At 42.1% G+C, this 25975-nt stretch overlaps 1 protein-coding gene and 1 long non-coding RNA gene across 4 annotated transcripts in view; one reads left to right on the plus strand and one right to left on the minus strand.

The window, feature by feature from the left end:
* abr (ABR activator of RhoGEF and GTPase) overlaps nucleotides 1-25975 on the plus strand; it is a 139595-nt gene that overhangs the window by 7535 nt on the left and 106085 nt on the right. The gene's annotated exons all lie outside the window — the stretch shown is intronic.
* LOC307260518 lies at nucleotides 21234-25387 on the minus strand. Its single transcript, XR_013845189.1, has 5 exons — nucleotides 25323-25387; nucleotides 24290-24320; nucleotides 23672-23789; nucleotides 23291-23383; nucleotides 21234-22589 (listed from the first exon to the last, which is right to left on the minus strand). It is a non-coding gene; the product is annotated as an uncharacterized lncRNA (long non-coding RNA).

Consider the following 25975-nt stretch of genomic DNA (forward strand, 5'->3'; position numbering starts at 1 on the left):
GGCTCCAAATCCTCAAAACTCCAATACTATTTATGGTCCGGCTTGTCCCTGCTGTGTTACCTTGGTGATGAATGTGTCGTGGTGGTGCAGGCAGTTAGACAGGATGTATCTGTGATAGAGAAGGAGGACGAGGTGTGTGGGTTTTTGCAGCATCATTGCCAAGATGGATGCAGGAGATGCATATTTGTAATGTGTGCAAAAGCAAGTTTGACCATATATATCTGTGTGAATCGCAGAGATTTGTACTGCAAATATAGGAGCTGTAGTTGAATGGTGCTGGTGACTAACATAATTGTGGTTACTTCTTAGGCACATTTGCATCATAGCGTGCAATCCCAACTAACTGTCATCTGTCATGTGATGTCCGGCACCTGCAGTCTATTGACGTCAGCAGCGACAGTCATTAACTGCTCTTACTATGCAGAGAGATGAACGCAGATGAGCTGCCAGACAGGATTCATGATGGTGGTTTTGATGATGTGACAGACTCATTTGATAAGGTGACACAGTTAGTGGCTTCCTTTACAGTTCAGCTAGTCTAATCCTGACGATATGAAATCTTCACAGTGCAAGTAGATCTTTTCTTAAAGGGGCACTGTGTAATATGACATCATCAAGAAAGTTTTAGATGCAACGCTCCCTGGGTAACCCACCCCTTTTGAATAATAACAGAAGCTACAGTGGCCTTCAAGGACAAGAACAATTCTAAATTCTAAACAATGCACCTGATGACACTCCAAAAACATGGATGCCTCCATAAGACTTGCCTGCTCAATGTACAAAATGTAATATTAATATTTGTAATTCTCCGCTCAGGAGGATAATTCAGATTATTGGCAGAGGTGATTTTACACCAATGAGGACCTATTTATGAATGAGGATATTGATTTGAGCTTATACATTACTTAAAATGTTACACAGTGCCCCTTTAACCATACCTAATTTCCAGCCATCTTACTCTTTAGGGCACACTGACACATTGCCCTTTGCACAAGTGTGAGTCCATTTGATCAACAAAGGCATGGACCTCCCAGGGGCACGTGATTAGGGAGAACAGCTATGCTAGAAAAAGGGTTATGACTACCGAGAGAGAGGCTACAGGCTAGGCTACCAGGGGTGATAGTCATCTTGGCACAAAGCCACGCTCTCCATCCACAAACAAAAGCCCCTGCTACTGTTCCCATCTCCCTCGAGACAGGGCCGAGCTGGATTACCCCCTCACTTTACCCTCTCTCTTGCACAGAGCCAACCCATCCCAATAAACAAAGACTGGACAAACAAACTACGCTGCCAATCTCAAATACTGTGTTTCCTTCAGATCATGGCTCAAGAGTTTTTACACGGGGGAAATGGAAAAGTACAGGAAACGCACATTCATTCTTGATATTCATAGAAGTTCAAATCAAATTGAGTTGAGCCGCTGCAAAAAAAAAAAAAAAGTTAACTGACTGAGAGTGGTGGTTTTCCTGTCAGTTAACTGATTCGTACAGCGCTGAAACCACTTGTATGTCCTGGATGAAAGTGACACTATGGATCTCACTGTTGTTGAATTGTAAATAAAAAGTATAAAGGGAAAGCAAATTAGCCCGGCCATGGAACAAATGTGTAAACACTAACAGGTTACATTCAGTAAAATAAAAGGAAAAGTGCACCAGACGAGACCATTCTCCCCTGCCCCCCCCCCCCCCCCCCCTCTGAGAGTAAGAGAAGTGACTCAGCTCATCCTGTTCTCTCTGAAAGGTTTCCATTTTCACTTTTACAGTTCCCACTCAAGTCTCTCCTCCTGAAAGAACTATTTTTTTCCCTGTGCTGTGTGAAGTTTAATCAGTTAAAGCAGGTTAATTCATTTATTTATTATATAGACATCATAATATGTATGCTGCTTCAATGTACAAAATACACAACTTTTTATTTTTGACTTCAAGAAAAGCCTCCTCTTAGTCTTGAGAGTTAACACCAGGCCCATTCTGATTGGCTGACTGCTATGGCTGCCATGGAGACCCCAGTGTGGTGTGTGTGTGTGGTAAGAAACGGGTAGGGACGGGAAGGGGTTTAGGTAGGTGTTTGTGTTCTCAGTGCGTTTGGGCCCACAGATTCCTGCATGTTTCTCTGACACACTGTCAGTGGGTGTGTGTGTGTGTGTGCATGGCCGTATCAGCCGGTTCTCACTTCTCCCAAATGATTCAGTAAGCAACGGTTCGGTTATGCAATATGCACCTTCCAAAACCTTCCAACAACAACATTCTAAACCTTTTTACTAGAATGAACCAGCTAGAGGCTCTGTATATTCGGACGAGTACACAGACAAAGTAACCACATCTCTAAAGTTTTAAGCCTTAACATATAGTTTAACAAGGATTGTCATGCTAGCTATCTAGCCAGTTTACTACTGTAGTCAGGCTAATAAGTTGAGGTTTTTGCTAAGCATCACAGTACAGAGCCAGTGTCAGCCAGCCAGATACTCTTTATACTGTAGAGTTGTTTCTTTCTCTGAGAAAGATATTTAGATTCAAACACAGCCGAGATGACTGTGAACTAACTAGCAAGTGTTGCTAAGACTGTTTGTTCTCTTTTGTGTACCACCCTGCCTCGCTATGCTGGTAGCATGTGCAGCTTTGTCAAACTTTATATATAAAAGGAAATGTATGTATGTGTGTGTGTACAGTGTTTATTTATCAGAATGACTTTGACATTGTTATGGCTCTAGCTAACAGGTGCTAGCTAGCTAAATGTGGTAGAAGCTATCAGGGGGTGTGACTTGTAACTGTTTACATGCTAAAGGCTAAGAAAAACCCATTATCCATATCCAGAATGTCAGGATCTACCTGTTTTCACATGCAGCAGACATCAGCAGATTGTCCATGTGGGACTTGTTCACATGAATGTTCAGAAGTAGTCATGTGGGTGGGAGGCTGCAGAAGGCATGACTCAATAGGAGCTCCATGAGAGAACCATGTAGATTTTCGGGAAATGCTTCCTCTGATCTGGGCGCTTCAGCATTCTCTGTCAACACTCGGCTTCGTCCTTCTCCGCCCCCCTCGACCCCTCCTGCCAACCCCACTCCTTGTGATTGGTTACCTTCCGGAACACTTTCAGCGGCGCGCGGGCAGATTTGAGCAGGCAGGTGGGGGCATGGCCAGAGCGTGCCTGAGTACGTTGCAGCATTACCATACATGGAAAAATCCGGATTCTCTACGTAATGAATCCCGGAAATTTGAACAAGTGAATCGCGACCGGCTGCCCTAGTGTTTAGCGCTCTGCACAGCCACCCCAGACGGTCAGCAGGGAATACATCTAAATGCATGTAAGTCATTACTTGACACTTTAGTATGGTAAAACATGACTATAAGCATAATAGGGCCTCTTTAATGTATTTCACCGTATCCGGAATATCAGTTATCAGCCTCCGACATTTCTCCAGTCTGTTTGTTGTCGAGTTGAAGGCATATTCAAGTGGTCATCAACATCTGCTGACTCTGTTTCATATGATCTCATGGATATTAGGCGACTGATGTGTTGACATTTGATAACCACAAGTTCCTTATGTTTAGAAATCTTAGAAGGACAACCCACAGACCGGGCTGACGTCTTTAGGTAAACGTTCTCTTCAATAAAAAGACCAAAATTACGTCAATAACAGTACAAAAGCACAAACGAGTCCATCAGATCTCGCCAAAAAATGTAGGATGACGGTGAACAAAAATCCTGCTGGTGTGAAGTTCTCATGGTGACAGTGTTACCGTGGGAGGGGAAATGTTTTTTTAATAGGCAGTCGTGGACCATCACCTCTATTAAGGAAGCTTGGCTCAGACCTTTAGCTTTCAAAGTTGTCATAGTAGGAGGTGCTCTCATTAGCTGACTTTCCTTTTACCTTGAACACAATGTGTTTTTGTTCTCAGCGCTTACAAGACATCATTTCTTGCCAGCTGTTGCCACTCCTTCCATCCTGTCTCCTTTTCATGAAGGCTATTTTTGGTCTCATCTGCACAAATGAAACACAGGCGTTCTTTGAAGTATAGCAATTTTAAAACAACCATGCTGAGATCACAGAGGCGTTCTCGGTTCCCTGTGCTGCTGTGAGCCTCTGGTTATTATCTTGAGGACATCCTTTGCTACGCTCATCACTTTCACTTCCTCCTAATGCTAGGTGGAAATTGACACAGATGGCCACATGCACATATAGGTTAATTTGAAAGTTTCACATGGATTGCATAATAGAAACCACATAGTTCTACTTATGCAACAACATATTAATATTATGATAGCTCATTCTGTGCATGGACAGTCTGAATTGTAAAGCTTGCTTATTGGTTATGCGAATAGAATTCAATGAAGAGAAAGGAAAGCGTTTAGTTTCAGGTCACATGAGCTCTCTCAATGTATTGAGTGTCATTGTGTGTGTGATCCCATTTGGAAACACTAGCCACACTGAGCCTGCAGGTCCAGGGTTAAAAGAATAGGCATACCACTCACTATACTAGGAGGAAGATCACTTCACCATAAAGTTGTGTCTTAACTTCCATTGAGTTCTAGTTGTTGCACAGAGACTCCCTGCAGTACCACACACTTTATGTTGGTTTGTTTTGTTGTAACCACAAGGGCGCCTTGGCAAATGAACTGTGAGGCCTATGCAGCGCAATTGTGTTTGCTCTCAGGATTTGACACAAGGCCACCATAAATCTCCAACTTTCCCAGGCCCTGCCCTTATTTTCTTAGATAACTTGTATTTGTACGTGGTTTTTGTTATGTATATGTATAGAGGGTTTCACAGGCTGATGATAGCTTGTAACTTCAAGGTATACGGTTTGTTTTTTCTGCTTGGCGTCACATCCCCTTTACATATTCATAGCAGTCACTTGTTTGTTTGTTGAGCAGCTCATATGGGTGAGGCAGTTGGTTTCTTGGGAAAAAGTGACAATAATGCGTACATTCTGTAGGGGCCGGAAACTAGAGCATGAAATGTTCTTGAGAAACTTTACGACGTCATTGCTAAGATTTCCTAGTGTCGAGCTGTATTTAAGAATAGGAGGAAAGTAGCTGGTTTTTATTTTCAAACAGAACTTAAAAGATGATCGCAATATTTGTGGAGTAGTTGTTGGTCACACAGTGAGTCCATACATTTATTAACAAGCTGAAATAAGAGCCAACCGGATGAATGGAGAGAGCTGGTGCTTATGCCTGTACAATGCAGCTTTCACTCTTTTGTTCAGCAGTGAGTGTGCCTCTCAGGTGTCAGTGAGTGTGTATGTGTAATGTAGTCTGTCTTGATGACACAGTTTACCTGACTTGGGAGGTGTGCCCAGTGGCAAATACCATCTGCTGCTCCAGCATCACGATACACTCTTCACATTTTATGGCTTTTTTAAAAACCACTAATAACCAGAATAGGAAGCTTTAATGTTTCAAATTAATTTTTTTGACTTCATTGAGAAACTGCAAGTCCTAAATAAAGCTGTTGATGACTCCTCAGATCTTCAGAGTGCTGCTTGTTTTTTCCTCTCTGTCACATGCTGTCAGATTGAAAGTTACCCCAGGGGTAAACCGGTTATTCATCTTGCATGACATAATGCCAGTGGGTCCTCCTCAACCCTCATTGGAGGGGATCCAGTGGAATTGTGGGAAGATGGAGACAGCGCCCTCATGTGGACATCTGTAACATCAATGACAGTTTTGCGGTGGCTGGCGTGTGTTTGTTTTTGTATGAATTTACACAGGTGAAGCCCTGAATCGTGTTGCTCCGCCTACTGTGTTACAATGTCTGGTATAGTGGAGCAGTAGTAGCAGCAACACGTTTGCAGTAACGGCTTCAGTGCTCCGCATGGGTTAACATAGGGTGTGTTCAGGCGCATTATTCAGTGTAGGTCATCCGTGTTTCCTTAGTGCTCAGAGCCCAATACACGTTGACTTGAGTCAGATGTGTAAAACATAAGAAAATAGACTTAAATTAACGAAAAAATCATTGTTTACTCACATATTTTTGGTTTGTTGGACTAATAGGTCTCTCTTGCTAAATATTATTTTCCAATAATAATAAAAAACTAGAACTGCAAGCAGTTGTGAACGGGGGCCAAGCCTCCCACGCGACTCGGGATCGGGCGTCGTCGTCCGCTGCGCCGGCTCCTCGCTTCACGGAATCCGGGGATGTAAAGTTTTTGAATGTGGGATGTTCGGTGTGGGAGTTATAGCCCCAAACGCGTTTTCTTTGCTTTTTGTGGTTTTGGTGCCCCCTATGGATGACATTCGCAAAACTGTGTTATATAGAAAGATGCAGCGCAATGTACCGAACAAGTGGATGTCAAGTTTTTGAATGTGGGATGTTCGGTTTGGGAGTTATAGACCAAAAGGCAAAGAAATTGCAGAGAAAGATGCTCAAGTGGATAAGGAGATGTATACTTTTTGTGTTCTTGGCGCCCCCTTTTGGCGAAATTTTCCATTTTTTTTTAGTATGTTCATTAGGACAGTACGACCATATTTCTAAAATATTGTCTTGATACGATGTATGGTTTTGTATTTATGATCACTTACGTACAAGGTATTACAAGGAAGCTAATCGGCAAATCTTTAAAGCGCTACCGTTTGGTCTTCCGATGGTCGTAGAAAAAATATTTGACCAACTTTTGCTCGTGGGAGTCGGTGGAGCATAATGCTTTTGGTTTCGTCCAAATCGGGCAAAAACTGTAGGAGGAGTATGTTTTGGTGACTGACACAGTTTTTGCGATGTAGCGAAAAATCTATAATACGCAAATGGGCGTGGCCTATCTCAAAAGATGCAACTGACTTGTGTGCATCTGTGGATATAAAGTGTTTGACTGTCGGACTTTCGGTGCGGAAGTTATAGCCCCAAACGCGTTTTCCTTTGTTGTAGCGCCACCTAGTGGCCGGGATCTCTGAATTTTTTCGTCTGTGTACCAGGCACGGACCTGGATCTAGTCATGCAAGTGGACTTTCCCAGCCCTTTACGGTTTTGGCTGCAGCACCATTTTAAATAAAAAGGAGAAATGTTCAAAATCGAAAAATCGAATCTTTAAAGCGCTAGCGTTTGGTCTTCCGATGGTCGTAGAAAAATTATTTGACCAACTTTTGCTCGTGGGAGTCGGTAGAGCATAATGCTTTTGGTTTGGTCCAAATCGGGCAAAAACTGTAGGAGGAGTGTGTTTTGGTGACTGACACAGTTTTTGCGATGTAGCGAAAAATGTATATATACGCAAATGGGCGTGGCCTATCTCAAAAGATGCAGCTGACTTGTGGGCATCTGTGGATATAAAGTTTTTGACTGTCGGACTTTCGGTGTGGAAGTTATACACGTTTTCCTTTTTTTGTAGCGCCACCTAGTGGCCGGCATGTCTGAATTTTTTTGTCTGCGTACCAGGCACGGACCTGGATCTAGTCATGCAAATGGCATGTCCCAACCCTTTACGGCTTGGGCTGCAGCACCACTTTTACGTAAGGAAAAATAATAATCCCTACAAGAACAATAGGGTTCCCTGCCCCGCAGGGCTTGGGAACCGCGTTGCTCTGCAAAACGCGGTCCCAGCCCTACTCGGGCTTGGCCCCCTAATAATAATGAGATTTTGGAGCTCTTGCATAATCCCTCCCCATCAATTCCTCCTGTAGCTTTATAAGACTTCTGTCCACTACACACCTATGATCTTGAATTCTTAAACTTGTGTTGACAGAAATGAAACACTAGGGTGCAGTAGTTCTTTATTTCGACCTCATCACGTTCCCTGTGTTTCATGTCCACCTTATGGTGTTTGTGTGTTGTCTCTGTAACCTGATGGTGGCTCTTCAGTTAATAGCCAGGCACTTGACGAAATCAGTCGGATCAGAAATCAATTTTTCGAGTGGACACACACACACACACACACACACACACACACACACACACACACACACACACACACACACACACACACACACACACACACACACACACACACACACACACACACACAGGCAGACTGTGTTGTTTACTGGAGTAGTGTTATCTCTGGTTTCATAAGGCAGGACTTGCACATTGCGCAAGTGTGTCTGAAAGAGGAAGAATGAAGCTTATTCTGTACAATAAACAAACACCAAGGACGAGCAAACCACATCAATATTACCATGTGACACCATTTACAGCACACATTTGAGCAGTTCCCTGTATCTGGTGTCTGTCCAATCACAGCATGATTCAGATGATTTCCACAGTGACCTCAATAGATCAAAGTGAATTGAGCTGGCAGAGGATGAATAGTCTCACCGTCTCTCTCTCACTCTCTCTCTCTCTCGCTCTCTCTTTCTCACACAGACACAGACACACAGTGCTTTCCTCTTTGTCCGCTCTTCTGTCCCCCTCTTTGACACAAACAGGCGCAGGGTTGTATTTAAGGAGGCTCTATCTTATCGTACATCAGAGGCTGGTCTAATATAGAAACAGCAGACCCTAGACAGGGCCGTTCCACATAATTGGATGGTGAAGGAGTTAGGGGGGAGAACCAGGGCAAATGAGGTGAGAGGGGAACTCGCCTGCCGGCACATGCTGTGATGGGTGCACACACATACACACATGTTCTGCTGTCCACTGTGGATTTGTAAATCTGATAAAATGGCTTAAATGGGACAGCTCAATCGACACAGAGAAGTGTTTATTCTGTTAAACAATTACGGTCATGTAGGATATATTCTTAATCTAATCAAATACTCTCTCTCTCTCTCTCTCTCTCTCTCGGAGTAGGGGGAGATGGATTGGGAGAATCCAAGAAGTAATTGGATGAATGACTCCCAGTGTATTTTTCCCACTAACAAAACATAGAATTGATGGAGAAAATATACAGTGATTTATGAGGAACACACTGGACAGACAAAACACTTTGAAACTAACAGACAATAAGAAACAATTAAAGAAATGCCCCAGATGATTTCAGGCATACCCATTTAACAAGCAGACATTCATCATCACTAGTGCACTCTGGGCTTTTTAATAATGCATCGCCATTGCTCGTCTCTGCTGCCGTCCCCCCAAACCCTCAAAAACAAAGACGTGTCTGAAAAGCATAAAGCTAGAGAATATCCTCATCCATCTCCAAGGTGTGTGTACACCCAGAGCAATACATACACCACATCTGTGTTAGACAGGAGTTATATATGACATTATTTTCATATTCATTCACATTCGTCTGCTGATTTTAACCATACTTGGTTGGTGGGTGGTCTGCCACTTTGGGTACACACCGAAATATCGTAACAGCTGTTTGATGTGTCGCCATGAAATTTGGTACAAAAACGTTAATCCCCGTCTCAGGAAGGAATTGGTAAAACGTCCATTAACTGTTCATCTATCGAAAATTGTTTTGATATTATGGAGTATGAGAAAAATATCCTTCCTATCATGTTGGCGTGCTCACATAGTTTAAAGCACAATGTGTTCAAATACACCTGGTATTTACACCTTTCTAATTGGCATATCATCTTTTTTTGAAAGAGAAATGTAATTAATTCTGTTAGTTTTTTCCAAATGAGTAATAGTCACATTTTATAAGAGTGAATATTAATGTGTCTCTCTAGTGAAATCTTAATTTCATGCTCCCTCTTTGTCAATTCAATTTGACTTAGTCTAAATTATTTGTGTTTCTGTGAATCCTGGCACGCTCCAGTTCTTCATTAGGCTTTTTTTTTTTTTTGAAGCCACTCATATGGAAACACAGCTGTCTACTTCATGTGTGTCTCTAGCACAAATAAACTCACAAAGCAGTAGTGCTGGGAAAAAAGTATTTGTTGTTGATGGTGGGTGTGTGGGTGTGCTGAAAGGTTGTTAAAAAGGGCAGATCAGGCTTTTAAAATGTAACGGTTTACTTAACTCTCATATTCTCATCCACCAGTTAGTGTTGGCACCAGACACACACACACACACACACACACACACACACACACACACACACACACACACACACACACCCTGGCAACCTGCCACCCGTCTGGATGTTGCCCACAAGAGATGGAGTGGGGTGGTGACTGGAAAATTAGTGCTATCAACAGACCCCCCACCCCAATCCCCCCCCCAGGCTAAGAAGGGTAGATACATATGTGGGTGGGGGTTAGTGGAGTGGGGTAGTGGGACAGTGGTATCTGGGCAGAACAGAGAAAATGGAAGAGTGGGAGAACATAGAAGGCACTTTGATTGGCTGACAGGCCGCGGGGCCTAATGATACATACTGTATATACACTCATACTCATCAATCATCAATGATCACCATCCACACACACACACACTCCTTATGGATGAGACTGTGACAGGAAATCTCTACTTATTGAAATTTCAAGTTAAAAGCCTGCAACAGTTTTGTCTGTTTTATCTCTTATTGATTGATAAAACATTGTTCTCGCTCATCATCTGTTACATTTGAACAGTGATAGCCACTATGCTTATAATGTCTATATATAATAACATATATGTCTTGTTATAATAACAAGTACAACGATTTCTATCTATTATGATTAAACATACGTGTTTATTCTGGTTACTTTCCCACTAAGTCAATGTTGTTTTCATCCAATTTAATTTCTGACTCCCACAAATAGAAGCTGTTATTTAAAATGCATAACTTAAGGTTTATTTGTGCCTTCAAAAGAGTGGCTCATTAAACAGTGACTTTCTGTGGAAATGGTTGAGTGAATAATTGGATTTCCTAAGGGAGTTGTTGGTACAGGAGACCTCTAACTCCAATTTGACTTTGTGGAGCCTGAACATGCCTCGGAGCATCATGCAGAACAGTGGGTTGCTCACAGTGGGACGTGGTGCATGATCAAAGGCAAGTATGGATTTTAGGCCTTTTGTGCGTTGTAGTCCTTATTTCTTGCTGTACTTTGTATTGATGTTTATTGTATTTTTGGTCTGGGTTTGTGTGTTACAACCACAGTTAGTTCCACACACTCGCGTGATACTTTGCAAATGTCCACATACACTATACCAGTTGATTTAACACTCTTGAGCTGATTGTGAAACGATGCACCACACATTTTGATATGGGGACATTACGATACCTACACTGCATTTTATCCATCCACTCAATATGCTTTCTTGACCTTTATGCCAATACACACACACAGGCAGACCCAAACACACACAGGCGGACAAAAACACACACAGGCACTGGCACACACACACACACACACACACACACACACACACACACACACACACACACACCAAGAAAGACATTTACTGAATGTTGACCTTTTTGTTGAGAATGAACTTTTGCAGATGTGATCAGCTTTGTGCTTGTGTTACAAAGAGCTCAAACATTTGATTATACCTGAACCAGCTGGTTGGCTGTCTGTTGTTTGTGTGTGTCAGAGGATGGTAGAGACAGTTAGTAATGGCCCTTTTCACCACACAGCTTGACTAGCTATTAATATTTGATAAATGTGTGTTTGTGACGCTCCAGGAAGACTAACATGCAGCCTTGTGTTTTCGCATATGTGTGTGTGTGTGTGTGTGTGTGTGTGTGTTTGTGTGTGTGTGTATGAACGCATGGGATGTGTGTGATTTCTTTGTTTGGCTCTTCTGCCCGTTCAATGATGAGACCTTTAGGAGGGGGAGGTGGGCAACCCCAAACCCAAGATGACAGGTTCAAGCACACACTGTGTGTGTGTGTGTGTGTGTGTGTGTGTGTGTGTGTGTGTGTGTGTGTGTGTGTGTGTGTGTGTGTGTGTGTGTGTGTGTGTGTGTGTGTGTGTGTGTGTGTGTGTGTGTGTGTGTGTGTGTGTGTGTGTGTGTGTGTGTGTGTGTGTGTGTGTGTGTGTGTGTGTTAGGAGGGGGAGGTGGGCAAACCCAAGATGACAGGTTCAAGCACACACTGTTTGTGTGTGTGTGCCTAATTTTTCATCGAAATGAAAATTTCTGTTTATAAAAATGCTTCACTTGCACACACCAAACTCCCCTTGCTTCGACAGCTGAGCTAGATTTCTATGCCATGATTTCCCTTTCATATAAAAAAGGTTTTGCTATAATCCTCTGTGTGGCACTCAAAGTAATTGTTATAGTTAATGGGTAAATTTGTAAGGAACAACCCTTTGTTTTTGTATTATTTTTCTTTGACTATAGTTGCAATGATTGAATTTTCACCCATTCACACACACATTCATACTCCACTAGCAGCAGCTACCACGCATGGTGCAAGCTAACTATCTGGAGCAATTTGGGAAACCTTAACAGTGGACGGCCGATCTACCCGTTTCGCCACAGCCGTCCGTCAATAGAATTCAGAAGTCACACATAAGAGAAGTCAGATGTTCTCATAGAAACTCTGTGAACCCAATCAGACTCACTGGCGTTTAAGAGTATGTTCAAACAAACAAACTGATTGATGGATGGACATACAGAAACTTTTCTTGTGGTCGTTTATTTTGAAACTGTGTATCTCTTTTCAGACACAAGAACCCCATGAGCAGGGGTTTAATGTTAGTCGAACTTTGATGCTTTAATGACGGCTATCCCCGGGATATTGTATCAGCTGTGTTGCTAATAAGTTGGTGGAAAAGCTCATACTTTAATATGTCCATCAGACTTCCATGAAAAGGAAGCTATAAACAAAAAACAATCTGCAGCCTAGCAACTGTTGCTAGGCTGCAGCTTTTTTTGTGCTATTTTGAGAGGCGGAGCTTCTGGAACAGAATTCTTCTGATCTCTGATCTGGCTTTTTTGAGGGGCGGAGCTTCATAAACATATTTCCTTTGATCTATGAAGATCCTTTGATCTCAGGTTGTTCACGCCTTCCATGTCACCAGACCAATTCCTTCCGTCAAAACATTCTTAGTCTTCATCGCTGCCAGTGGTACACTAACAAAACCAGTTTGTGAAAACTACAAACCAAGGAGTTTAGAAAAGAAAACACCAAAAAGCATCAGACGAAATGGACCAACTTACAGAAGCTGTCACCATGACTAGAGCCATACCAGCATTGACAGAGGAGCTGCCGGAGATTAGATTGGAAGGTGTTCGTCCACAGATCCAATCCTTTTTTGGACGGATGACAGGGGAACAGTGGACACTGTTAAAATCAGGTGCCCCTGAATATGCCACTAAAATCATGATGGCCGACCTGCTGTTGGACATAATAGCAGCCGTGTCAATGGCATTGATTTTAGCTCTCAGGGGCATGAATGTAATCGTGTCTGAGGAGTGTGTGCTCTCAAATCTGGGTGACAAACTCCCTCAGTGCTTCGCCGAGGTTCTCGACGTAGCAGACCAAGCTGTAAGCGTCAACTCGAAGCGTCTCACGGGCCTGATAGGTAATGAGATTGCAGAGAGTGTTAACTCTGCCCTCTGCGGCAGTCTGGGCAAGGCTGAGCCTATTGTCAATCAGCGCGTCACTGCTCCCCGCAGACTCAACACCATGGTCAATCATGCCTGCAAAATGGTACAGGCATTTGGAGACCAGTTGAATGTTTTCTGCTCGCCGCGACCACTTAGACAGAGGAACAGGGAAGAAAGTCAGCAAGAAACAGCGTTGGTAGTCATTGATGACCTCCGTCAGTCGTCAGTTGGAACAGATAAAGTCCAGACCCCGGAGAGAGTTCCCTCACAGGACAGCTTGGTGAGAGCAACAACTACATTTGTCCAAGAAATGATTTGGAAGGAGGTCAATGACATAATAGAACCTCTTTTGGACAACGTGTCAAACTCACCCTACGAGCTGCTGCAAAGAGAAACCTCTTTGGAGATTGATCATGCAGCAGATGACATAGCTCAGCTCATCATTGAAAAGAGTTCAGAGGAAAACGAAGAAAAAAGTCAGGAATCCACACCGAAGGGCAAACCAGCCATGAAAGTAGTCGGAGGCAAGATGAAAAACTTCCTTGCAAAGCGCTTCGCCAAAGCATCAATTTATCAATTAGTGACAAAGCTTAAAACTAGATTCAACCTTGACTCCAAAGTTGAAAGCGAGAAGTCAATGGAGTCACTAATAGATAGTGTCAACTCTCTGCTTTCGACAGGGGATGGCGAAAAACAGGGTGGAATGGATGTTTGTGTCTTCCGTAGATTTAGAAATGTTTCCAGCGTCAATATGATGGCATTCACTCAAGAACTGAGTGACCTTCTCTACGCACACCTTACGGATGGGATGGCGCCTGAGATCATCCCAGAAGAAATCAGAAGTAGGGCAACCTGCAGGAATGTGTGTGTTCTTCCGCCATATGAGGTCATGTACGCAGACATTAGGACCAATGTGTGGGGTTTCGTGGCACTGATGGGCTGGTGGGTGAATACACAGGTCCTCCACCACAGTAGAAGGGTGACACTGGCTTTAATGGAGGCTGGGTCACCAACACAGTTGCTGGAAGTCACCGCCGTGGAGGTGAGTGAACCTTTAGCAACTGAAATTGTTATAGAGACAACAGCAGAGGACGAAAAAAGGAAGATGTGTGTCAGGGTACTCATTGAGAAGCTGATTTCGCGCACATTCAGCAAAGCTAAAATTAGCTGGACCATTGCTAACACAGAGAGCATTATCAACCGTATCCTTGAAACCACATGGGCCAAAGTCAAGGGCACAGATTTTAACATCACCCCGAAAACTTTTAAGAAACTCGACAAGGCCGTTCTGAAGGACCTTTGTAAGAAGTGGGGGTGTGCAGAGATGGTGCTGGTGTCAATGAATTTAGGTGAACCAGCACTTGAGAAATGCATTGCCTCATTGTTCAAGTATTACTTGACTGTGCAACCAAAAAAGCATTGCGCCTTCTTCAGGTTCCTTTGCACTCAGTACAGAGTCATGTCCAAGCCCTACACTACAAGTTGGTGTTGTTAGGTGAAGTGTAGCATTCATCTTGAAGGAAAAAATATATATTTCAAAATGAATACAATACACAGCTCAAGTCCTGCTTCTATTCCAAGTCATCTATCTTCTTCTCTACTCTTACCATCATGTGGTGCAGGACTTGGGTTCATAGGGCCACCTCAGTGCAACATCATAGGGTTAACTCCGGGTGCTCCGGTTTCCCAAAAACCAATCAGCAATATACACTAGCTAATTAGCTATTGGTTTGAATAATAAGAACTTGTAACATCTCATCGTCATCCACCGAGTTCTGGTCAGGTGGGCACCAGCTCCAGCAGGGGACCACCATCGAATAAATAATTGACATACAGCAATAAGACCCAGGCTATGTTTAATAAAAAAATAAAAAAACTGGAACAACTCCAGTAACAACAGTTCAATAAAAATACTAAAATTAAAATCTCTGCATATCGCTTGTCATTTACTGTCAACATTTCATTTTGACTAAAGTTCTGTTAAATTATTTCACTCATGAATTTCACTTGTTTATAAGAAAGAAAGAAAGAAAGAAAGAAAGAAAGAAAGAAAGAAAGAAAGAAAGAAAGAAAGGAAAGAAAGAAGTATGTTATTTTGAAGCTTGTTATTTCATCTTAACTCCACTGGCATCAAAACAATATTTTTTCAAGTAACAATCATTAACCAAAATACTCAGTACAGCTCTTAATTGGTTGACAAAGTGTGTGTGTGTGTGTGTGTGTGTGTGCACGTGCTTGTGTGCGTGCGTGTGTGTGTGTTGCTATTGTCCCAGATTTAAGACAAAGGATGAATGAGGCTGTACAGTAAATACATCTATTTTTGATGAGGTGCCACTCTCCAAATCCATGTACTTCTTTGCCTGCTTGGTTTTACCTTCACATTAACCCCTGTGTATATTTGTGTGCGTGCTTTTGAAACCCCAAGTTTGTGCGAGGTATTCTTGCGCCTCCTTCATAATAACACATTTATATTCATTAATAACGCTGGCAGACATTAACACACGCAGAGGCCTACATTAAATGCCTTGACACACCAACACACAGACATAACCTCTGGCTAGATGAGCTCTGGGGGTGCCCTGTCGTGAGTGTGTGTGTGTGTGTGTTTCCTCCCTCCAGCTGGCACATTAGAGCTGTGTAGCCAGACAAAGAGCAGTGCTCTGGGAGTGGTGTGTGTGTGTTGTGGGGATCCTCCTGTCAGCCTTTGTGTCCTAATTGAAGTTTTTCTGCCTCTCGACCCTCCCGTCTTTCCTCCCCCATGCTGGTGAGAGGGGGATGAAGGGGGGGGGGAGTGGACCTGGAGGGGGTTCCAGGGTTTCATATCGGGCTTTGTTGCCACTGGTGCGATGCTCGTCTCTTAATTGCCCTTCTCTGTAGCACAATGCGTTCATAAACACAGAGATAGTCGGGCCCGATAAAAGGAAAAGGGCGCTGTGTGCTGGTGATGCTGTCAGCGCTGTCACTGGGAACAGGACGCAACAGGAGATGTGCTAATGTGCTAAATGAGTTACTAATGTTCCCATTAAAACATGGCGGAGAGAGGATTTGAAAATCAATAAAGGCGACGGTAAAATTGCAAAAATAATGACAACATATCCTTTTTTATAAATGTGCCCATGTCGTTGTATAATGCAAGTATATGCCAGACTTGTGTAGCAACCTTTTATTATATGATTTATAGGAGGGGGCTGAATGTTGAGAAGAAAGACAAGTGTCTGATGAATTTTTCTTCTGCAATTGCAGTTTAAGTCTTAAAATCTTCCATTTTCTAAAACTCCCTACCTGCAGTGGTAGTGTACAAAGTATGTAACATCATATTTTTACATGGATAGGCAAACTTATTCCTAGAGCAAAATAAATATCAGCAATAAATAGTTATATATAAAGTGTGATTTTTCATGTTACCAGTACATTCTGTGTTGTGTCCGCTGATATATGTATTCAGCTCTGCTCAACTGTTGCCACTCATGCACACACACTTCCAACTTGTCTGTGTGTGTGTAGACGAGGGGGGCTGAGCAAGTGGCCACGGGAACAGATGAAGACGGTAGTAGTTTAAAACATGACATTTAAACCAGTCCCTTTCTAACTGAATGACTTTTCTGTTCCACACACAGCGGCTCATTGTGTGTGTGTGTGTGTGTGTGTGTGTGTGTGTGTGTGTGTGTGTGTGTGTGTGTGTGTGTGTGTGTGTGTGTGTGTGTGTGTGTGTGTGTGTGTGTGTGTGTGTGTGTGTGTGTGTGTGTGTGTGTGTGTGTGTGTGTGTGTGTGTGTGTGTGTGTGTGTGTGTGTGTGTGTGTGTGTGTGTGTGTGTGTGTGTGTGTGTGTGTGGTGATTGTGAGCTGATCGTGTTATGCATGTAATACCGGCAAGCTTCAGAAGCCCTAAAAAAGAAAACCAAATACTGGTCAGTCTCTATCTATTGGTAAATAATTTAACATTTTATTTTTAATCAGTATTCACTTACTACTAGAGAACGTATATTGACAACATCAGTTGTTGTCAAAATCCGTGAATATCTCCTCTCCTCACGATCCGCAGCCTGTATGTACTGTGTGTGCTGGGAAAAAATGGTGTAAATACACAACCTAGGCTCTGTAAAGTAGCCTACTGTGTAAACGGAGGGGAATGTAAAAAAACTGTAGCTAGCAACATGCCTGTTAACAGAGCCTAGGCTGTGTAGTACCACTGGATATTTTTCCAGCGTTTTTCAGTGCACACACAGAACGTACATGTAGCAGATTGTTCAATGATATTCACTGATTTTGATAACAAAAACAATTGGACATCAAGTATTGTCCAGAATCACTGACTCCACCTTTAAGACGTAGACGTAGAGACAGTGGATATAACTCTAGAGTTGAGGAACGACCGTTTAATGACAAAGCTTAAAGAGAGAAGAGTGCCAGTGAGACAAAGAATCTGCCAGCTAATTCACATTTGCATCGAGCATCATTGCTACTCAGCCATTATCCATCACTGCTGAATTCCTGCCTCTGCTCAAAGAGAGAGGGAGAGAGAGAGGTTGATGAGCCATTCGCGCAGAATCAAGAGAGAGGAGGGGTGGATGAGAGTGAGTGAGCGAGCAAGGCTAAGAGAGAGAGAGAGGGAGGGAGTGCTTCTCCTTTCCCCTAGCAACGGTCCGCGGTGGTCGTCTCCAGCCTGTTGTTTTCGCTCTCTCTCTGTCATACACACACAGACACGCGCGCAGTTCACTTGTACTCTCTCCTGGCAAGCTCGCCTGTTGGACCCCCGGGGTTGTCTTTTTTTTTTTGGCATTTTCGTAACCAAATGCTTTTTTGTGCAAGATGAAGGCTGTTTTTCACGGATAAGGGAAAAGAAAAAGAGGCACCGCGATAAAGAAAACAGAAACAAGGGACGGAAGAAAATAAGGAAAGAAGCAGAGAGAGAGAGAGAAAGAGAGAAAGAGAGAGGAGGATGGAGCCCCTCAGTGCCCGTGGTCTGCCCCGGCTCTCCTGGATCGACACCCTCTACAGCAGTACGTATCCCAACATCCATATGTTTACTAGTCACTCCACACCTCGTTTATCATCTATTTTTGCGCTCGTCTTTATACCTCTAGCCATTTTACCCAGCACCCCCCCCCCCCACCCTCCCTTCTTCATCTCAAGCTCTAATGCCTGTGTGTTACAACTACAGCTACATGCACACAGGGAACACTTTGCATTTTCCTCTGGACTTCCAATTAGTGTGCATCACTGTGGCTGTCCATAACATGACTCTCAGACACACACACACACACTCTCCATCCTTCACCTTGGTTCCCCCCCCCCATACTGGCAATAACTTGCGTCCGCTGTTGACAGGCTTTTTGCTGGCTGGAAGGCACAGAGGCAGTGGGGGAAGCCTGGAGAGAAATCTGGTGTTGAAAAGAGTAGTGAGTGAGTCATCCTTCCAACCTGGAGGTAGAACTTCATGTTCCAACCTATCGAGGACACAAGCTCTCGTCTGATGTTGAATTTTTAATCAGTTCTTTATTGTGGTCTTCTTGCCGCGAAAAACAACAACAAGTTAGAAACTATTCCCTCGGCTTTCCCTCTGATATGAGCCAGGCCATGATTTTTATTTCTACAAAAGGTATATTTCGATGAGCTGATTTACATAGACCAGAATAGGAACAAGTGTCTTTTATGCTTTAAAGGTGGAGTCACCAATTCTGGAGAAAGCTATTGGTCAAAATCAGTGAATATCTCCTCATGATCTGTTGCCTGTCCGTACTGTGTGTAAAAAAAAACAGTGTTGACAGATACACATCCTATAGGCTCTGTAAACAGACATGTTGATAGCTACAGTGGGCCCATTTTGTTTACATACCTGTTTACAGAGGTTAGGCCACCAATTTTTTTCTTCCAGCACACACACAGTATGGACAGGTAGCTGATTTAGACAAAAAGTGATTTTCTCCAGAATGGCTGACTCCACCTTTAATTCAGAACAGTAGCAGCAGTATACCACTTCTCAGCGATTATACATTATACAGCGATTATCCCATCAGGCGCAGCTGTGATTCTCGGTGTGTGTGTGTGTGTGTGTGTGTGTGTGTGTGTGTGTGTGTGTGTGTGTGTGTGTGTGTGTGTGTGTGTGTGTGTGTGTGTGTGTGTGTGTGTGTGTGTGTGTGTGTGTGTGTGTGTGTGTGTGTGTGTGTGTGTGTGTGTGTGTGTGTGTGTGTGTGTGTGTGTGTGTGTGTGTGTGTGTGTGTGTGTGTGTGTGTGTGTGTGTGTGTGTGTGTGTGTGTGTGTGTGTGTGTGTGTGTGTGTGTGTGTGTGTGTGTGTGTGTGTGTGTTGGGACTTTTTGGGCACATGACACAGCCTTTTGGGATTAGCTCTGCTGTGTCACCATTGTTCCAAAGCCTTAATCTGCACAGAGGGAGTGAATAGGAGAGGAAGAGGGGGGACGGGGTGCTTGGTTTTTTTGGTGATACAGAAAAAGAAGGAAACTGTACAGTCATGATGTAAGAAGTGTTGCATTGTTGCTTAACAATCATGGTTTTCCCACATGAGTCATGAAAATAATAATGGCGAGGTATTTGTGCGACTATGGTGTGTTAATTGAGCAACACATATTTTTGAGCGGTTTCGCTTTTAGAAGTAGTTCAAGGAATAGTTCAAGAAATTGGGATTCAGGGTGAATTTTCTATGTCTGATGAGCAATGTTTTAAAATGTTGTCACTTTCATCAAAACTATTATTTGCCAATTGATGGTGAATGCTTCATAGCATGGGGCTATGTTGGCACTGAAGGAGCAGTGTAAGTGTTATTCCACTTTTCAAAAATGGATCAGGTCGGTTTAACTGTATATGATAATGAATTTTGATCAGAGGGGACTGTAGGCTTAGTCTCTGTGTACTATTTTAATGCTGCTATTTTGGTTCTGGCATTGCTGTGAATAGAAAAAGGAATACATCATAACTTCACACATAATGTGCTTCAACACATTTGAATTTCTATGAGACAGGCCGGATGTGTACAATAGGAGTTAGTCTATTAACATTACAACAGACTCTGTCTAGGGCCTTAGTACTATGAGGTTCTCTGAGGGAAAAGGGCACGCTCCTTTTATGCACCTGTCATTTCATCATCCCTTTGGCTGCCCCCACCCTCCTTTACTCTATACTTTACGCTCCTCTGTCTGTGTGTGTGTGTATTGTGTGAGTAAATTGGTACATTAAGGGCTTCTGAACTGACCTCCTTCCTCCACTCAGAGGTATAAAAATACGCCACCACTTTGGCGAGCTTTTTCGAGGACCAATACCGTAAAGCCCTCTGCTGCTACAATGACCCTGTAACGGACAATTTGCCAGTTCACAGCAGCACTCAACACACCCGTCTCTTCAATTCTACGTTTTCCCTTTTCATTTCCTTTTTCTTTTACATATTGTCTTAATAAAGGGAGACTCAAGAATATGTCCCTGCTCTTGTAATTGTTGTGCACTTGACCAATTAAACATCTTGTACACTCTAAAAAGAAAAAAGTTGAACCAACTTAATTGAATTAGGGCAACCGGTAACACAGGATTGAATTAAGTTTATTGAACTAAAGAATGTAAGTTACACTTAAACAATTGTTTTAAGTCAGATCAACTTAATAGTTTGTTTGTTTTCAAATCAAAAGTTTGCATTAATCCAACTTAAAATTAAGGGACAACAACTTAAAATGTCAGTGTTTTCTGACTCAATTTCTTGTTTAATCCTAAAGTAAAATATTGCTTCCGTAGAACCTAAAAGAAAACAGTTGGACCAACTTAATTGAATTAAGGCAACCGGTAACACATAATTTATTTAAGTTTATTCAACTTAAAATTGCTTCTAAAATAAAATCACATTTTCAAATCAGTTTGTTTTAATATACTTTATTGAATAAAAGTAGAAAACAAAGTGCCAATACACATTTCAGTGTATAACAGTCGGGCAAGCAACATATTTCCCATATCTTTCCAATATAGAATCCATTATAACCAGCTATAGCCAGTATAGTCACAGTGTAATTTAACATGGGAAAGGAAAAAATATTTTACAGTTTTAAACCAGACAACCAGTGTAATGCAGGTAAGCCTTTTCCATGTTTCTGGCAGCCGTCAGTTTAAGGTGGAGTCAGGGATTCTGGAGACCGCTTGTTGTCAAATCACTTTTGGTATTTTTTTTTACATAGTTTTAAATTGTGTGGGGAAAAAAACACAGCCTATAGGCTCAGCAAACTGGTATGTAAACAAAGGGTATGTTAACAAAAGGGGCCCACCGGAGAACCACATGCCCGTTTACAGAGCATAGGCATTGTAATGGAAGACACTGAATTGGTTTTCAGCGCAAAATCGTGAGGATATATTTACAGATTTTTGAGAAAGTGATTAGGACTACAAGCAGTCTCAGGAATCGGTGACTTCACCTTAAAAAAAATAAAAATAAAAAGATCTTGTAAGTCATTATAAATATACTATCACCATTTCACCTTTAATTTTGAAATATGTTTGAAAAAGTAAGTCCAAATATGTTTATACTAAGCTGAAATATTGATAGTTTCTCAATGTAATGACTCACAGGTTTTTTTCTTTTTTTACAGTTTTAAATCAGACAAACACGGTGTGTAATGCAAGTTGTCCTTTTTTCCTTGTTTCTGGCAGCCGCCAGTTAAAGTTATAAAAATCCTCCAAGTCAATATGATACCATCTCAACATTTCACCTTTTATTTAAAAATAAGTTTGAAAAAATTATTCCAAAAATGGTTTTACTTATAAGTGATAATACATATTGAGATAGTGTCTGTAAATATAAAAAGGAACTTCTTTTACAGTTTTAAATCTGACAAACTGTGTGCATAGTAATGCATAAAACCATCAAAAACACCAAAGTTATGTATTCTTGTGCGTGCTAAACATAGATTCTGCTCTACAGCCAGTGTGTTTTGTTCTTTTTGGACCATATCGAAACAAAAATGGAACCTTTCACCTGCTCTTCCAAAAACGTGTGACAAAATTTGTGTATATCACCTTGTGGTTTGAAGAATATTTGTCTCTCATGTGTAGTCACTGTTTTCAAGTCTGCCATACAGATTTTAGGATTTGGGGGACATCTTATGTTGCTTGAGATGCATGATGATTTTCTGGAGCACCTCAAAAGTGAAAGAAAGGGGTGTTGGAAAAGCTAGGTTCAGGTCAGTCCATGCAAAACCTCCACACTCTCGATGAAGAGGCCCATGTTTTCAGGTGGCTCCTGCAGTCCTTCCCCATCCTTTCAAAAGACAAACACTGCAATGGCGAGCTGCTCCAGAGTCCTACAGTACATGACACAAAACATCACTGTCATCACTTTGCACTTGTATGCAGTAACTAACTATGAACCTTGTATGGTACAATAATATCACTGGCATTAGTCTTGAGTCCAATTTTGTGAACATGCACTAATTATTCTAATGAGTAATTCAAGTATACTTTGTGTCTTGATTTTATCTGTATTTTTTTCAGGGCCCTTGACTTACTTTTCCACTATACTAGTACCTCTATCGTATGAATGTACAACAGTAAATCAAATAATTTCTAGTCATATTTTGCATATTTGTTGCAATCTAGAGTAGGGGTGTGCACGTGTACATGTGTAACCGGTTAGTAAATCATAACCATTTAGGTAAAATCAATAAACGAAAACCTTTCTCTCTCCCCCGCTAATACAGTTTTTAAATATGTTCTGGAGACACGCATTTATTAATTTTACAAACTATTTGGGGATGATAAAAGCTAGTCTGCCAAATCTGTCTGTCCCTCTGTGTGTGTGTGTGTGTGTGTGTATCGGCACTGCAGACACACATGCGCGCGCACACTAACACACGCGCGCAGAGTCACCGTCGGGCATGAGTCACAGCCATGGACGAGTGATGAAAGATTAAAGTTACCCGGTTGACGTGAACTACGCTCGTAAGTAGACCGAACTTTATAACACCTGTTCAACCTGCATAAAAGTGTAACTGTTGAAGCTTACCGGATATTCCTTGATCAGGTCATCTGTATCCTCTGCGAGGCAGATGATGAAGGCTTTCGGTACACACTCCCTCCGAAGAAGAATGTCGTCAGTCTAGGACAACATGATATTGATTAATTTTCAATTCAAATCAGTTTCATAATCGAAGACACTCTTAAAACTTAAATCCTACAATTTATTTAAAAATAAATGGACATTTGTAATGCCAGAGTTTCATTAGAAAATAAATGTAAGCTCAATGGTGTGATGGTGAAACATGAGCTGCATATATTAAAGACACTATAATGGTCTGCCCTTGTTATGTATCTGTAAAAGATAGGGAAACTCTGACACCCTCTAAGCTACCAAGGAAACTTGTTTTGTTTGATGCTCCAAATGTACCTGGTCCAAAGTGTCCGTCATTTGGCCTGTTGATCCACCTTTGATCGGCTGACTTGAGTGACTGTAACTGGGCCATGGACCCAGGAACAGCCATGAACCACAGGAACTCAGAATGGATCTAAAACAAATAGTGAATTAATAAAAGAAAATGCAAATTACTTCACTCTGTATACAATCTTACTATGGATCTTCATGTGTCCTGAATAAAAAAATCATATAACCTCAGTATTAAATTTGTTATTATGCTCTATAGCACTTTGCCACTGTTTTGAAAGTGGCTATAAGCTTTTTATGGCCATTTGTCACAACAAAGCTGCGTCACCTGACTACATTTTTCTTATCGTCACCTCCCCAACATGAGTTTTAATTTTCACACTGTTTAATCCTTTTGAGGAGAATCCTTCGCACACTTTTATAATGAGGGCTACAAATAGCTTTAAAAAGGACTGTGGCTGAACTGGAAAAACAATTTGCCTGACGTATAGAAATACATGCCATTGGCAGGGTGCAGTAACTTGTACTCTAACCCTGCATGGTAAACTGAATGTGGCTACACAGCCACATTGAAGCCTTATAAATAGCACTGTCATTAGCACTCAATACTGCAGTTTAACTTACCTTTGGGTAGTTCAATTATTTGTGTCCAGGCCTGAAGTAACCACCACCAATCAGGGAAAGAATCATGAAAAGAAAATTAAAAATGCATTAATATTAACTAAGGGAGTGGCATTTCATTTCAATGTTAAGCCAAATGTGGTAAAGAAGGAGAAAACAGTCTGCTGCGATATAGCAAACTAATATGAGCTCGACTGGTGAATGCTTTAACCACCGAGAAACGTATAACTATGGGGTTTCACCGCTGCTGCCTCCATGTCAAACAAGCCACAGAGGCAGTTATCACTGCGTTTCACAGCTAGGTTGAGTGTTTGGTTGTCACGAGAACTACATGACACACACACACGTAGGAACGAATGGCCCAAACAGACACGCGGGCGCAGTTCAGTTTATTCTACCTGTCCGCTAGCAAACTAATATAATAGTAGTGGTGTTGTTTATTTAGCAGCCGGACTCACCTCCGTGCTTTCATCAGAACGGCATGCGACTCTCATTGGTGCTGCCTGAGTATTCATACTAAAAACGTTGATAGCAACGGATGCGGTGACGGCAGTAACACACACACACACACACACACACACACACACACGGTGTACTGAACAACAGGCGCACGCAGCTCGGTGGTAAAGAAATGTAAATGTATCTGGCCTTACCAGTAGCCTACACAGCATGCTAACCCGGAGAGCAGAGCACTCAGCACCGCGCGCAAATTACTAACCGTTCACTCTACATGTGTCCGCTGGCAAAATGCAATTAATTACTGACCAGTTAACAGCCAAACTATCACCTTTAAATGCCACAGGAAGTTTTACACACAAATGGTTTGAACAAATGGCCAACAATTTCTCACAGAATCAGATAAATTAATCGAAAATTATAAGCTAACCTGAAGGACACAGCATGACTTTGCTGGTCCGGCTCAGTTTAGCTTACTGACGTTAACCTTAAGACGAAAAACTGTAACCATTACAGGCAGAAAATGTATTATCTGACAATTAACATTTGTAAAACATTACTTTGTCTGTATTAGACTTACCGTTTTGTTGGGGCGCCGTGACCGTGTGCGAGACGAGTGCGAGGAGAAAACATGGCGGCTTCACAGGAAAATTTTAGCTGAAAAAGACGTTGACGTAAACGTCCACGTCATGACGTTAGACAGGAAAACCTAATTGAAGCGCTTTCATTTGCATAAGAAAAGCAAGTCAATGTCAGGTCTATGTAGTACAGTACAATTTCAATTTGATGTAATCCACAAAAGTACGTTGCCATCGCTAAAGCAGAAAACCGAGTCAGACTTATTCAAAACAGTGCGTTACTTCAACTTTTCAAAAATATACTTTTTAGAGTGTACCGTGGAAGATAAATCACACAGGCTTTAATTGCATGCTTCTTTTCTTCCGCCACTGAAGCTGTGTTAATGGCTCAGTGATAAGGCAGTGACCACACATCCTTCTCTCGCTGAGTAAAGTGGGAGCGGATACTCAAAGCCACAGCTGCGTTGTTCTCCCAAGAGGCTCCAGTCTTTCTGTTTGGCCACAGCTGATCAAGGCAACATTTCCTTTAGTTTTATTTTTTTTACATGCTTCTCCTCATAGCAGTGTGTAGGCACCTGCATAGAAACTGCAAGAGAGAAAAAGGTTCCACAAGCTTAAGTTAAGGTGCAGAGCTGTGTGCAGAGAACACAACTAC

The sequence above is a fragment of the Ammodytes marinus genome, assembly GCF_949987685.1.
Source record: "Ammodytes marinus genome assembly, chromosome: 14".
NCBI lineage: Eukaryota > Metazoa > Chordata > Actinopteri > Uranoscopiformes > Ammodytidae > Ammodytes > Ammodytes marinus.